Genomic DNA, 16,784 nt, shown 5'->3' with positions numbered 1-16,784 from the left:
CACCTTAGGAATAATTGTTAATTTCATTTTCAAGGCTTGATTACCCCTTGAAAATTCCTCAAATGCCACCTTTTGCTATGAATAGATTAACTATCTATCCAAATAAGGTTGGCACACTCTAATCCATCTAGCGTGATGGAATCACGCTCCTAGGAACCCAATACCTATTGGAGCTCATTGGGTTCACTAAATATTCACTAGGGATGACTTCCCTAGCAACCCTCCTAATGACCCTCCTAGACTTTAAAGCCTTGGTCATTTGGGACTCATCAAGATCAACTCTAGGGGTGACTCCCCTTGTGACCTTGGTGATGGTCTTCCTAGCCCTAGATTTTGTTCCATAATCGAATGGAACATTGTGATAAGTGGGCTTGACCATTTGGGACTTAGGTTTGTGACCCAAACCTTTCTTGTCCTTGGACTTTGGTTTTTGACCCTTAAACCCTAGAGATGACTTCTCCAAGTTCTTAAGAGCCTTTTCCAAAGTATCAAGTCTTGACCTCAAGACTTGATTTTCCTTCTCTAATACCTCAAGTTTTAACTTGTCATTTGTCTTTGAGGTATTCCTAGGCATATGTCTAGATGATTTGGAATTTCTACCTAGGTTATCCTTAACCTTAGATGAGTTGATCCTAGGGTTGGCTTTCCTAGTGTTATCCTTATCTAGGCTCACATGTTTGGCACCTAAGCATGTGTATTGATTTCTATAATTATCATGCTTATCATTATTGTTAACAATTGCAATCAAACTACTAGCATGTGTTCTATTTGAATTGCAAAAATGAGCCTTAGAGATTACCTTAGGGTTTACCTTAGCTCCCCCTATAGACGTGCTCAGTTTCTTGTCCTTGTGAGATTGTCTCCCTCTCGGACATTGACTCCTATAGTGTCCCCTTTGATTGCATTGAAAGCACACCATGTGCTCTTTGCCTTTGCGTATCGGGACTCCGACTTTCTTGACCTTTGGCGCCGGTGGAGTCTTTCTAATCCTCTTTGGACACTTACTCTTGTAGTGCCCAAATTCCCTACACTCAAAGCACATTATGTGTAATTTGCTAGAAACTAAATGGCTTGAATTACCTAGAGGTGAGGATGGATGAACGCTCTCTCCTTCATCCCTTCCGGAGGTAGAAGCTTCTTCTTGCTCCGAACTTGAAGAAGAACTCTCCTCCTCTTCTTCTTTAGATGTTGAGTGGCCCTCAACTTCTAAATCCACATCTCCATGAAGTGAGCTACTTAGCTCACTTGACTCCTCTTCATGACTTGAAGTGGAGCTCCCCTCATGGAACTTGGCCAAATTGTTCCACAATTCCTTGGCATTGTTGTAACCACCTATCTTACACAATATATCGTTAGGTAATGAGAATTAAAATATTTTCATTACCTCGTCGTTAACTAGGGATTGGTGGACTTGTTCCTTGGTCCACTTCTTCTTCTCTAGGGTTTCTCCTTTCTTGTCCATCGGAGGCTTGAACCCTAATTGAACACAACTCCAATTTTCAAGGTTAGTCATAAGAAAATATTTCATTCTTACCTTCCAAAACGCAAAGTCGTCGCGATCGTAGAAAGGTGGAATCGTGACATCTTCTCCGAATAGATCCATTCTCTAGCTCGTGCTCCCTCGGGTGTTAATCCGGCGAAGAGCAACCTCGCTCTGATACCACTTGTTAGGATCGATGGTCGCGGCTAGAGAGGGGGGGTGTGAATAGCCGACCCCAAAATCGTGTTTCTTTCTACAAATTAGGGTTAGCGCAGCGGAAAATAAAACAATAGAAACAAAGACAAGAAGATCAAACCTCAACGCGATGATGTAACGAGGTTCGGAGATGATACTCCTACTCCTCGGCATGTCCGTAAGGTGGACGAAGCCTATCAATCAGTCGGTGGATGAAACCCTGGATAATCGGCTAATATGAACTCCTTCTGAGTGGAGAAACCTCACCACAAAGTCTTTGCAACAGCAAAACAGAGGAGTACAACAATAGAGGAAACAAACAAGAACAATAGAAATTGTAAACACACTTGCTTGCCTTCTCGTCGGAGTCCGTTGATGAAGCAGCAGCTTCACGGCTCCAGCAGCTAGAAAACCAGCACGAAGCTCACTCGAAGCTTCAGCAAACCGAGAGCTCAGCAAAGCTCAAGTCGCAGTTAGGAGGAAGAAGTTATCCTCTCCTTCGTCTACTGTAGAGGTCTTATACCTGCACCTGCGAAGAAGACAAAGAAGACACAGAATCTAGCCGTTGTGTTACAACGGCTAGTGCGTGGACCGATCAGGCTGAAGCCTGATCGGTCCAAATCCTCTCTGATCGGTCTTGGGGACCGATCAGGACCTGTGCTGATCAGTCCCCAAACCGATCAGCACTCTTCCTGAAGAACTCGCCCAAGTTCTCGATCGTCTCTGATCGATGCGTGGACGATCGGTGCATGGATCGGTCCACGGGCCCGGTCCCCTCCTTTTCTTTGTCTTGTTGCGCTTTACGGTCGGTGCGGGACCGATCGGATACCATCTGATAACATCTTGTTTGGTTCTTGATCGGTCACGGACCGATCGAGATAACCGATGTATCCTTGGATCGATCCACCGATCGATCCGGAGCTGGGTTTTGCCCAAACCAAGTCCAAACCAATACCCGGTCAACCTTGACTGTTGGTACATCATGCTTAGCATCCGGTCACTCCCTTGACTGCTAAGACTCCCCACCAAGTGTCGGTCAATCCCTTTGACCCACTTGGACTTTTCTCTTCGTGTCAAGTATCCGGTCACTCTCTTGACCTACTTGACCTTCTCAACACCGGATGTCCGATCACCCTTGATCCATCTGGATTTTCCTGCACGGCTTCACTCACGGGACTTTCACCTAGCTTCACTCACTAGGGTTTTCACCGCTTCACTCACCACTAGGGTCTAGCTTCACTCACGGGACTTCCAAACTACCTAACTTCACTTACTAGGACTTTCGTCTCCCGGCTTCACTCACCGGGACTTTCCACATCCGGTCCAGAGAATGAGCTACCGAGCCCTCTCGACCAGTTCGGAGAATGAGCTACCGAGCCCTCTCCGACTTCCATCCGGTCGAACGAGCTACCGAGCCCTCTGACCTAGTCCGGAGAACGAGCTACCGAGCCCTCTCCGACTTCCACTTGCCAAGTTCCCATACTTGGACTTCTCCGTGCCAAGTCTCCATACTTGGACTTTTCCCATGCCAAGCTCCCTGCTTGGACTTTTCCCGTGCCAAGTCAACTCACCTCGGGTCAACCAGGTCAACCTTGACCAAGGGTTGCACCCACAACCTCCCAAGTTTCTGTTCTTGTCAAACATTAAGATACAACTTGAGTCAGGTCAATCAGGTCAACCTTGACCTAAGGTTGCACCAACAATCTCTCATCAAAATACAACTCTTCTGTTCTTGTCAAACATCAAAATACAACTCGAGTCAGGTCAACTCGAGTCGGGTCAACCAGGTCAACCTTGACCTAAGGTTGCACCAACACTCTCGACCCACTTGGGCTTCCTGCCTAACTTTCACTATCTGTTAAGACTTTCGTAGTTGAGTAAGCATCCTACATACTCAGTCAGCTTGTTAGATCACAACATGACTTAACTTAAACCTTTGACAACATTAAAACTTAGGTTTGATTTTGATGCATCCTATACCAACAATCTCTCCCTTTTTGATGTTTGGTAACCAAGGTTTATAGTTAAGTTTATAAAGATAAGTAAACAATCATTTTGTTTTTAACTTAACTCTCCCCCTGAGTTTAATAACTCCCCCTAAATTCACTATCTCTCCCCCTTTGATACACATCAAAAACTAGGGGAAGCACAATCAAGCTTGAATTATGTAAGTGTCGAAGTTTAGAAAATAACTGGAAAAATTTGAAAATTAAAGCTTCAAAAGACCAAGTGGTTTTAAAAACTTAATCAAGAATACGATTGGAAAACATTTCTAAACATATGAGGGATTAAAATTAACCAAAAACTAAGAAAGAAAATTAGTTATTTAGAAAGCAACTGGCTTTGAGTTAAGGAAAACAAGTTGAGGGAGTCTAAAAATATGTGTAGAATTTAAGTTTAAAAAAAAAAGATAAACTAAGAGAAAATAAATATACCATAAATCTTTGAAAAATGAAAATCCAAATGTTTTGTAAGGATAGATTTTTGAAAAAAAATATATTTGAAAATATTGAAAAGATAAATTCTGAAAATTTTAAAAATTTGGTAAAATAATTAAAGATTACGTAAAGATAAATTTTGAAAATTATTGAAAATTTTATAAAGATGAATTTTGAAAATAATTGAAAATTTTGTAAAGATGAATTTTGAAAATTATTGAAAAATTTATAAAGATAAATTTAAAATGATTGAAAAATTAGTAAAGAAAAATGATTGAAAAATTGGAAAACAAAAATTTTGAACATCTTAAAAATCCAAAGAATTTTGAAAATTTCGTAACAGGGAAAAATGAAGTTTGAATAATTTAGTCTTGAAAGGATGTTAAATTTGATAATTATGTTCCCCTTTACCTAAACATCCAAGCACAATTTAAAAACTAAAAAAAATATTCTTATGATAAAATGTCCAACCTTCATACTTAGCTGACTACCACAAGATAGCAGTTACTGATTTAGGTTGGTCAATTTGAGCGTTTGGTTCTAACTAGTTTATTATTAGCCAGATTACTCAAATTGATTAATGTATTTGTTTAAAACACAGATTTATAGCGATGCACTAACATAAGCATATGAAATCTTAGGCTAAGTCCTAAGTATCTCACACTGTTCTATGTTTTCAAGCAAGGTATCCTACTGTACTTGTGAGATGTCGGCTGCTAAAACTATAGGAGCATGCAATTCTACAATAAGATCTAGGCTACTCTAAAAATATAAGATATTTTAAAATCTTTTTAAAAATAAATTTTAAAAGGGGAATATTTTTAAAAAATAACTTTAAAAACTAATAATTAATAATTTTCAAAAATATGTTAAGAAATAAAGAATCATATTCTATAAAACACATGCCTAATTCAGTTTCAGGTAACAATTTAGTAAATATATCAGCTAGATTAGATTTTGATTTAATATAATTAAGTTCAATATTCCTTTAGTGACATGATCCCTAACGAAGTGATGTTTAACTTCTATGTGTTTAGTTCTAGAGTGATGGACTAGATTTTTAGTTAGATTTATAGAACTTATATTTGTTGGTGCAGGAAGCATCCAATGATCGAACTTGGGTTTTGATTATGTCAAAAGGTCCAAAGTTAAGTTGTCTTGTGATCTAACAAGTTTGAATGAGCTTGCAGGAAAATCCTAAGTGTACTTAGGCAAAAGTTCTAGTGGATTCTAGGCAGGTGGAAAACCCAAGGGGATGGTAATCCTAGGTCCTAGGGAGTGGTAACCCTAGGTGATGGAAAGTCCTAGCTGTGGTTAGGCAGGTGAAAACCCCTAGGGGGTGGTAACCCTAGGTCCTAGAGGGTGGTAACCCTAGGTTATGAAAAATCCTAGAAGGTGGTAACCCTAGGTCCTAGGGGTGGTAACCCTAAGCAGAAAGTCCAGTCGATCTAGAGGACCGATCTGACAACAGGTAAACTCTCTTGAGTGGAGTAGGTGATGAAGCGTTCCCCAATGAGGAAACAGTAGGTGTCTATTCGACCTAGGATTTTCGGAGGAAATTTGAAGTCAGAATCGGACAGTTCGATGACTATCAAATACTTATATTTATCTTATTTTATTATGCTAACTTTGTTTTGTAGGGTATACTTTGTTTGTGGACTAATATGCCTTGCAGGAAGGGAGTTACACAAGAGAAGTCTTGGATGAACAGTAACCGAGGCACCCTCCATGGAGCTTGGAGGCGCCAAGGGTGCATTAGTCAAAGACTCTGCGCAATAGGGCAAAAGGCGCCCTCCAAGGCTGCTGGAGGCACCTTGAACGCTGGATGGAGGGTGCCCTCCATGGAAGTTGGAGGCGTCTTCGGGTAGATAAGCAGTGGGTGCTGCGGAGTTTATCGATGTTGTGGATTCGGGATAAAAGTCTTGGTTGGAGATGCCTCACATGGGGATGGGAGGCACCCTCAAGAACTTATATATGGATCGTTCGAGAAGAAGCCAGAACAAGAATTCTACAAGCAATCTTCGAAGCCGTGCTCTACGTCGAAACGACTCAACAACACTCAGCTGTTGTTCCGACAATCGACGACTACTTCCATAATCTTTTATTGTCGGTATAATCTTTTTAAGTTCAATACTTGTAATTAATCTGTAAAGATTCTCAAACTTATAGTGATTGCCCACTGAAAGTGATCAACGATCGCGAACCTTGGAGTAGGAGTCGACACAGGCTCTGAACCAAGTAACCAAAAGTGTTAGCGATTTCTTTTAGTTTACTTCTATATTTCACTACGTATTTATAAAACAAACGAATTAGCCAGGAGCGTTATTCACTCCCTCTAGCACTTTTCGATCCTACAATATTATCAATGTAGGTTTTACATTTTTATAAACTAGATTAAAATCTTTTAAAGTATGGTACATCCATATCAATTGGGCTACACATTCACCCATTGCTATGAATTTTACTTCAGTAGTAGATAAGACAACACAATGTTACTTTCTACTAAACCAGCTAACTAAAGAAGATCCTAGTAGTTGACATTCTCCACTTGTACTCTTTCTATCTAACTTGCAGCCAGTATAATCTAAATCAGAATAGCTAACTAACTCAAAAAGTGATGTTCTTGGATACAACATTCCTACATTAATTATTCTTTTTAGATATTTAATTATTCTTTTAACATAAGATAGGTGGGATTCTTTAGAGCATATTTGATATTGAGCGCACATACTTACTGCAAATAATATGTCAGGTCTGCTTGCAGTTAAGTATAGTAGGCTACCTATCATGGTTCTATAGTATTTTAAGTCAACTAATTTACCATTTGGGTCATTATCTAGATTAATGTTACTTGCCATAGATGTTTTTAGTTCTTTAGAGTTTTTCATACCAAATTTCCTAATTAATTCTTTTGTGTATTTAGTTTGGTGTACGTATTTTTTTCTTCAGTTTGTTTAATTTGTAGTCCTAGAAAGTAGTTTAACTCTCCAACTAGACTCATTTCAAATTTATTTTCCATTAGGGTTATGAATTCTTTTAAAAATTTAGAGTTGGTTAAACCAAATACAATATCGTCTACGAACACTTGAGTTATGAATATGTCGGAGTCAAAGATTTTAATAAAAAGTGTAGGGTCAATTTGACCTTCTCTAAATACTTTGGAATTCAGGAAGCTAGAAAATCTTTTGTACCAAGCCCTAGGTGCTTGTTTTAATTCGTATAGTATCTTTTTTAATTTAAAAATATAGTGTGGGTATTCTAGGTTTTCAAAGCCTGGTGGTTGACTTACATATACTTCTTCTTTGATTTTTCCATTTAGGAATATAGATTTAACATCCATCTGATATAACTTGAACTCTCTATGTGCTGCATAGGCTAGCAATATCCTTTGGATTCAAGTCTAGCTACCAGAGCATAAGTCTCATTGTAGTCAAGTCCTTCAACTTGACTAAATCCTTTGGCAACTAGACAGACTTTGTTCATTAATATTTCTCCTTTGTCATCTAATTTATTTCTAAAAACCCACTTAGTGTCAATAACTGACTTATGTTTGGGTAGAGAGACTAAATCCCACACTTAGTTTCTTTCAAATTGACCTAACTCCTCTTGTATTGCAATTATCCAATCAGGTTCAGTTAATGCATCATCTATGTTTTTGGGTTCAATTTTAGATATTAGTGTTATTTGACTTAAGTTCCTAAAAATTGATCTGGTTTGAACTCTTAACTCAAGATTTTCTATTATTTGTTCAATTAGATGATTAGGGTTTAGTCATATTGTTCTTGAGTTGTTTTTTTTTTCAATATTTTTATTTTGTGTTAATTGTTCTTCTTCTTCTTGATTTATTGAATTAGATTGATTATTAGTTTTCTCAAGGTTAATTATATCATTACTAACATTTTCATCAAAGGTGACAGTAGATTTTTAGAGTGGATTTGTTATAAACTCTATAAGCTCTACTTGTGGATGAATATCCAAGAAAAATTCCTTGTTGGGGTTTTTGAAGTAAATTTTCCTAAGTAATCTTTAAGATTACATCCAAATACTTGGAAGTATTTTATGTTTGAAATTTTATTAAAATAAATTTCATAAGATGTTTTATTTAGAAATTTATGGATTATAATTCTGTTTTGCGCATAACAAGCAGCTCCAGTCCAAAAATATTTAGGCAAATCATATTCATTTAGCATTGTTCTTGCAACTTCTTGTAAGGTTTTATTTTTATGAACTACTAGACTATTTTGTTGTGGAGTCTTAGGGCATGAAAATTCATGATGATAACTATTTTCTAGACAAAAGTTTGTAAAATTATGATTTTTAAACTCACCTCCATTATCACTTCTAATTTTCTTAATTTTGATTTCGTTTTCATTTTCTATTTGTTTGCAGAAGTTACTAAAGGCTTCAAAAGTTTCATATTTATGAGTTAAGAATTTAACCCAGGTATATTTGGAATACTCATCTATTATAACTAAGCAGTAAAGACTTCCATTTAGTGACTTAACTCCATGAGAGTCGAATAGATCTAAGTGTAACAATTCAAGTATTTTATTAGTTATGTTTTGATTAGTTATTTTATGAGTTGATTTAATTTATTTTCCTTGTTGACAGGGATTATATATTTTATTTTCAGGCATTCCTAAATTAGGTAGACCTCTAACTAAACTAGTTTTGTTTAATTTTAGTAAATTTCTAACATGGGTGTGAGCTAATCTCCTATGCCACACTCATATTTCTTCATGTATGTCAAGAGATACTTGGGTGAGGTTTTGGGTAGATTTATTGAATAAATATTTTTATTTCTAAATCCTTTCAATAATGTAGTGGTTGAGTTTGTATAACTTATTTGACATTTAGAAGATAAAAATTTTACTTTAAATCTAAAGTCGTATAATTGACTTGTGCTAAGCAAATTATAATAAAATGTTCAACAAACAATACTTTTTTAATTGATATATTTGATTACAACGGAATTTCTCATATACCAATTACCTTTAGTTTGTTATTATTTTCAAAGGCAACTGATCCCAATTTTTTAAACTTGATACTAGTGAATTTGTGATGGTCCCCAATCATATACCTGGAGCAGCCGCTATCCAAAATCTATTTATCCAAATCTTTGGATTCCTACACAAAATATAGCAGTTAAACCAAAGTTTGGTTAATGGAAATTTAAAGTTTTAATTAATTTTTAAATATTTTAGTTAAATTCAAAATTAATTTTTAAGTAATCTTTAATTAATATTTTTTTTTAAAAAATTAAGTTTTAAATAATTATTAAATTTTTTAAAATTACATCTTTAATTACGTTTTAAATAATTATTAAATTTTTTAAAATTAAGTTTTAAAAATAATTATGTTTTAAATAATTTTGAGTTAAAAATAATTTAGTTAAGTTAAAAATAATTTTTAAACAATTTTTTAATTAAGTTTTAAAATAATTTTAATTATGTTTTAAATAATTTTGAGTTAAAAATAATTTAGTTAAGTTTAAACTAATTTTTAAATTAGTTTTGAAATAATTTTAATTATGTTTTAAATAATTTTGAGTTAAAAATAATTTAGTTAAGTTTAAAATAATTTTTAAATAAGTTTTAAATAATTTTTAATTTAGTTTTGAAATAATTTTAAGTATGTTTTAAATAATTTTGAGTTGAAAATAATTTAGTTAAGTTTAAAATAATTTTTAAATAATTTTTAATTTAGTTTTGAAATAATTTTAATTTTTTGGTTAAGTTTCTATCTTAGATTAAATTGTAGATTAAGTTTTAATTTTAAGTTAAGTTTAAACTAATTTGATTTTGGATTAAGTTTTAAGTTATTTTTTTTTAATTAGGTTTTAAAGTAAGTTTTAAATTATATGGAATGAGACCCGCGATCCTTGATCACACGGTTAGACAATTCACTAAAATTTTTCTTTTTCAAAAATCTCGGAAAGAAGCAGTGCGTATAATAAAATGAGTAAGATAGTAACAACCTATTATCTTACTAGAAAATAAGTACACTATAAGCTAAATAAATATACCTATTACTTGGATAGAAGATGCAGCTCTATCGGTACTTCTTGGATGGTACAACAACTTGCTTGATGGATGCATAGAAGAGTAGTAGTATGAACAATAACTTGCATAGAGATGAACTTCGAACAGATTAGATTGACTTGATCGGTTTTGAGCCTCGGACCTCAAGCTCTTTTTATAAGAGTGGTTAACGTTCGGTCGACCGATCCTTGAGTTCGGTTGACTGAATCCACTCCCTTCCTTCTTCGCTTAGATCTGGTGCTGATTTAATTTCGGGCATTAATGGTTCAGTCGATCGATCCCATGTTCGATCGACTGAACGGTAAGCTTTCGCTGTTCATCGAGATTCTTCATTAATGCACCATTAATGCCTTCATTGTTCGGTCGACCAATCCCCTGGTTTAGTCACCCGATCAGGCAATCTTCCTTCTTTACTTTGGCTCGAACTGAACTGTGCCATATCATCAATGTTCGGTCGACCGATTCTTTTGTTCGGTCGACCAATCATGCCTTGATTGAACTTTTACTCTGCTTTGGTCTGAACTTGTATCTGCTCTAAGTTAGCTTTGTTCAATCGATCGATCCCCTTATTCGGTCGACCGATCAGGCCAAACCTGCAAAACAATGTTAAACAATATGCTCCTGCAAAACAGAGATTAGCGCAGCAATAATATATGATGCATGAGTAGTATTTAGACAGTAGAACTGTCTTGATCTCAACTTGGAAACCTTCCCGATTTCTTCAGTTGGATCAGCGACCTTAGGTTGTTCTTTTCAAGAACACGACCTTACTATAACTCCTCTAGTTGCTTACCTCAACCTACCTGCCAAACATGGTCCTCTAGACATGTTTGGACTTTATCGTTTAGCCTTGGATCAGCCACCCAGGACTTTCCCTCTATCTACAGTCCTCTAAATCTATCGAGCTCCTCCACTAAGTGCCGAATCCTCTTAACCCACTTGGTCTTTCTACCTGGCTTCCATGATCTGCTAAGTCTTTTCTGTCTAGCCTCCAACTAGGACTTTCCTGGTTGAGTAAACAGCCTGCACACTTGGTCAACTTGTTAGATCACAACAGGACTTAACTTGAACCTTTGACAACATCAAAACTTAGATTTGATTCTAATGCAACCTGCACCAACACTTTTGATTTTACTAGAGCATTAGTTAAACATGCAATGGTAGAATAAATCTTATCAAGCTTGGGAGAAATTACCTCGTCATCACTAGATGATGACTCACTTGAAGATTCCTCATTCTCCCCATGACTATCTTCACCTTCGTTATCTTCCACATGGCTTAAGGCTATGAGTGCCACGTGCCTTGAGCTCTTTCTTTCATCTTCTTCCGATGAGATTGAAGATGATTCATCCCATGTGGCTTTCAAGACTCTCTTCTTCTTCTTGCTTCTTCAATTTTAGACACTCCATTTTATAGTGCCCCTTCTTCTTGCATTCATAACAAATTATATCAGTTTTAGACTTTGAATCCACAAGAGATTTAACTTTTCTTTTGTCATCATTGAAGATCTTTTTGACTTCCTTCTTGTTAAACTTCCTTGAGCGTCTCATCATTCTTCGAATAAAATTTGTCATTTCACTTGATGATAGCTCTTTATCACTATCACTATTATTATCTTGCTCAGACTATGAAGATGACTCCTTCTTCTCCTTCTTCTTTTCTTTGTACTTCTTCTTACTCTTTTTACCTGCAACCAATACTATACCTTTCTCTTTATGGCTTTTGTTAGCTTGTTCATGGAATTTTAGTTCACAAAATAATTCATCTAACTTTACTATTGACAAATCCCTTAAAACCTTATAGGCATCTACCATGGATGACCATAATGAGTTTTTTGAGAAAGATTTTAGTACATAACTTATTAGATCTCGATTCTCCACACTTTTACCAACTGAATGAAGATCGTTTAGGAGTTCCTTGAATCTCCCATATAGTGAGCTTATCGTTTCTCCATTCTTCATTGTGAAATTCTAAAGTTGATTTATTAGGAGATCTCTCTTTGCAATCCTTGAATCCTTGGTGCCTTCATTTAGCTCAATGGGCTTATCCCACAAATCCTTAGCACTCTTGAAGGGTTCAACCTTGTTGAGTTGCTCCGAGCTCAACCCACATTGAAGAGTCACGATCACCTTGGCATTTTCTTGAGTATTCATCTTTTGTTCAATGGTCCATTTTGATGATTCAAGCACTTTTTCATCCTCGGTTGGTGTAGTGAATCCCTCCATGATCGAGAATCACATGTCAATTTTGGTCATAAGATAGTGCTCAATGCGGCTCTTTCAGTAAGCAAAGTTGTTGCCTTCATAGAATGGTGGTCGTGAAGAGTTGTGCCCCTCTTTAAATGACATATTGTAGCTCTAAACTTGTGCTTCTTGGAGGTTGATCCTGCCCGAGCGTTGAGTCGACGGACGCTGGGGACGTGGCACGCTCCGCTGTCTCTAGCCGGCGATGAATATCTCTGATGGACCTGTAAAGAAGCTGAGTCGGGAGGTGTTCCCCGACGACGACCCTCCGATGCTCAAGTCAGACAACGAGAAATGAGAGAGTCAGCGTAACTGTGGCTACAGTGAGGATTGCACATCTTTTAATGAAGATGTCGAACCGGCGACTATAAATGCTAAGGACGAACCGACGACTATAAACCCTCCGACCTGAAGACCGTCGAGCAGCGACGTTAAATCTTAGAGTCGAACCGGCGACAATAAACCCTCCGGCTTGAAGACCGTCGAGCAGCGACGTTAAATCTTAGAGTCGAACTGGTGACTATAAACCCTCCGGCCGGAAGACCGTCGAGTAGTGACGTTAAATCTTAGAGTCGAACCGGCGACTATAAACCCTCCGGCCGGAAGACCGTCGAGCAACGACGTTAAATATTAGAGTCAGATCGGCGAGTATAAGCGGCCTAGACGGGACAAGTCATGCAGGCTTCAGCTCGGTGGTAAACACCAGCAATCGACAAGCCTTGTTCTTAGGGGCAAGAAGAAAATAATAACGTACTCCCGTCCGGGAAGATAATAAAAAGGTCGGCCTATGAGCCGAGCGACCGATTGGCCAAGTTACAAAAGGTCAAGTTACAAAAGGTACATCGCGAACATCTAACGGGAATTCCATTTAAAGAGGTGGGTGTGTTCAGACGAGCGGCCCAGTTACAGAAAATACTTCGTGAAAAATTCCTGTTGAGAGCGAGGGAGGCAGGACGAGAGACGATTAACGAGAAGGAAAGGTGGGGGACGCGAACGACGGTAGTTCGTGCTCCGATCGGAGGACACAGGTATTGGCGATTTAACGAAAAAAGAGTAAGCTAACAAAAGGACGACATAACTTCATTAAAATTCAGGCCATTAGAGCCGGTCGGAGTGATTACAAGAAACACTTCATTCAAGGAAATTATAAACTTTCTTCTATCCCGAAGCAGGTTTATAATTTCCTTGAATGAAGTGTTTCTTGTAATCACTCCAACCGGCTCTAATGGCCTGAATTTTAATGAAGATATGTTGTCATTTTGTTAGCTTACTCTTTTTTCGTTAAATCACTAATACCTGTGTTCTCCGATCGGAGCGCGAACTACCGCCGTTCGCGTCCCCCACCTTTCCTTCTCGTTAATCGTCTCTCGTCCTACTCCTCAAAGGAATCTCTCGCGAAGTATTTTTGATAATTGGGCCGCTCGTCTGAACACACCCACTTTTTTAAATGGAATTCCCGTTACATGTTCGCGAAGTACCTTTGGTAACTTGGCCGATCGGTCGCTCGACTCACAGGTCGACCTTTTTATTATCTTCTTCTGGCCGGGGGGTTTATAGCCGCCGGTTCGACTCTAAGGTTTAACGTCGCTGCTCGACGGTCTTCGGGCCGGGGGGTTTATAGTCGCCGGTTCGACTCTAAGATTTAACGTCGGAGGGTTTACAGTCGCCGGTTCGACTCTAAGATTTAACGTCGCTGCTCGACGGTCTTCAGGCCGGAGGGTTTATAGTCGCCGGTTTGATTCTAAGATTTAACGTCGCTGCTCGACGGCCTTTCGGCCGGAGGGTTTATAGTCGCCGGTTCGACTCTAAGATTTAATGTCGCTACTCGACGGTCTTTCGGCCGAAGGGTTTATAGTCGCCGGTTTGACTCTAAGATTTAACGTCGCTGCTCGACGGTGTTTCGGCCGGAGGGTTTATAGTCGCCGATTCGACTCTCAGATTTAACGTCGCTGCTCGACGGTCTTCCGGTCGGAGGGTTTATAGTCGCCGGTTCGACTCTGAGATTTAACGTCGCTGCTCGATGGTCTTTCAGCCGGAGGGTTTATAGTCGCCGGTTCGACTCTAAGATTTAACGTCACTGCTCGACAGTCTTCCGGCCGGAGGGTTTATAGTCGCCGGTTCTACTCTAAGATTTAGCATCGCTGCTCGACGGTCTTCCGGCCAGAGGGTTTATAGTCGCCGGTTTGCGAGTATATACCGTCGAGTAGCGACGTTACTTCTCCAAGTGGGTGGAGGCTGAGCCATTGGCCAAGATAACCGAGCAGATGGTAAATAAATTCATCTGGCAACACATCATATGTCGGTTCGACATTCCACGTCGGTTCGATATTCCACGTCGGCTCGTGTCGAACAACGGGCGACAGTTCGTCGGAAAACAGCTCGAGGAATGGTGCGTGGGATATGGCATTGAGCAGCACTTCACGTCTGTGGCGTATCCCCAAAGTAACGGTCAAGCTGAAGTAGCTAACCGGGAGATCCTCCGAATTCTTCGGGCTCGACTCAACCATATGGGAGGAAGCTGGGTGGACGAGCTGCCGGGAGTCCTATGGGTCATCCGCACGACCCCTAAGGAGGGAACGAGAGTAACACTGTTCCACCTGGCGTATGGAGGCGAGGCGGTCGTCCCAGTCGAAGTCGGCGTAGAGTCCGTCCAGATCCAGAGCTACGACGAGGATAATTCCGAGCGGAGGTAGCTAGAATTGAACTTGATCGACGAGGAGCGAGCCAAAGCGTCCGTCCGGCTGATGGCCTACACGCAGAGAATGAAGCAGAACTACAGCCGCCACGTGATTCCTCGAGCATTCCAGGTGGGTGACTTGGTCTGGAAGAAAGTGAAGTCGGTCGGGGACGTAGGCAAGCTGGAGGCTCCTTGGGCAGGACCCTTCAAAGTCGTCGAGAATCTACGATCAGGAGCCTACTACTTAGAGGATGAGGATGGACGGCGGCTGGAGAGACCATGGAGTGCAAACCACCTCCAGCCCTATCGGGTCGGATGAAAGGTGCGCCGATGTAATATATTTCATGAATATTCCGTTCGGTTGTATCCTTTGGCTGCAGGAATGAAAGTTATAAGAACAAAGCAAAGACATGAGCATTGTGCGCCAAGCAGGTAGCTGCATGAAGGCGTGCTGAAGACCCCGTGCCATTAAGTCGGGCGTATATTATCCGAGTTATGCCGGAAGACCGTCGAGCAGCGACGTTAAATCTTAGAGTCGAACCGGCGACTATAAACCCTCCGGCCGGAAGACCATCGAGCAGCGACGTTAAATCTTAGAGTCGAACCGGCGACTATAAACCCTCTGACCGGAAGAGGCGACTATAAACCCTCCGGTCGGAAGACCGTTGAGCAGCGACGCTAAATCTTAGAGTCGAACCGGCGACTATAAACCCTCCGGCCGGAAGAGGCGACTATAAACCCTCCGGTCGGAAGACCGTCGAGCAGCGACGTTAAATCTTAGAGTCGAACCGGCGACTATAAACCCTCCGGTCTGAAGACCGTCGAGCAGCGACGTTAAATCTTAGAGTCGAACCAGCGACTATAAACCCTTCGGCCGGAAGACCGTCGAGCAGCGACGTTAAATCTTAGAGTCGAACCGGCGACTATAAACCCTCCGTAGAAAGGCGTCAGCGGCGACGTTAAATCTTAGAGTCGAGCCGACTATAAACCCTCGGTAGGAAGATCGTCGGCGACGTTAAATCTTAGATTGATGGCGACTATTAGCCCTCGTGAAAGGCCGTCGGCGAGGGACGTGACGGCTATAAACCCTCCGGCCTGAAGACCGTCGAGCAGCGACTTTAAATCTTAGAGTCGAACCGGCGACTATAAATCCTCCAGCCTGAAGACCGTCGAGCAGCGACGTTAAATATTAGAGTCGAACTAGCGACTATAAACCCTCCGACCGGAAGACCGTCGAGCAGCGACGTTAAATTTTAGAGTCGAACTGACGACTATAAACCCTCCGGCCGGAAGACCGTCGTGCAGCGACGTTAAATCTTAGAATCGAATCGGTGACTATAAACCCTTCGGCCGAAAGACCGTCGAGCAGCGACGTTAAATCTTAGAGTCGAACCGGCGACTATAAACCCTCCGGCCTGAAGACCGTCGAGCAGCGACGTTAAATCTTAGAGTCGAACTAGCGACTATAAACCCTCCGGCCTGAAGACTGTCGAGCAGCGACGTTAAATATTAGAGTCAAACCGGCGACTATAAACCCTCCGGCCTGAAGACCGTCGAGCAGCTACGTTAAAGGCGCCCATGAGTTGTTGAGCGGCTATAAACCCTCCAGCCTTCAGGCCTGAATATACTGAGCAGCAACATCTTTGCCGGTTCGACATTTGTTGACCTTGAGGTGAATCCTCAAAAGCCATCAAGCTCTGATACCACTTG

Source organism: Zingiber officinale, chromosome 8A (genome assembly GCF_018446385.1).
Source record: "Zingiber officinale cultivar Zhangliang chromosome 8A, Zo_v1.1, whole genome shotgun sequence".
Lineage (NCBI taxonomy): Eukaryota > Viridiplantae > Streptophyta > Magnoliopsida > Zingiberales > Zingiberaceae > Zingiber > Zingiber officinale.
This window is presented reverse-complemented; position numbering follows the sequence as displayed.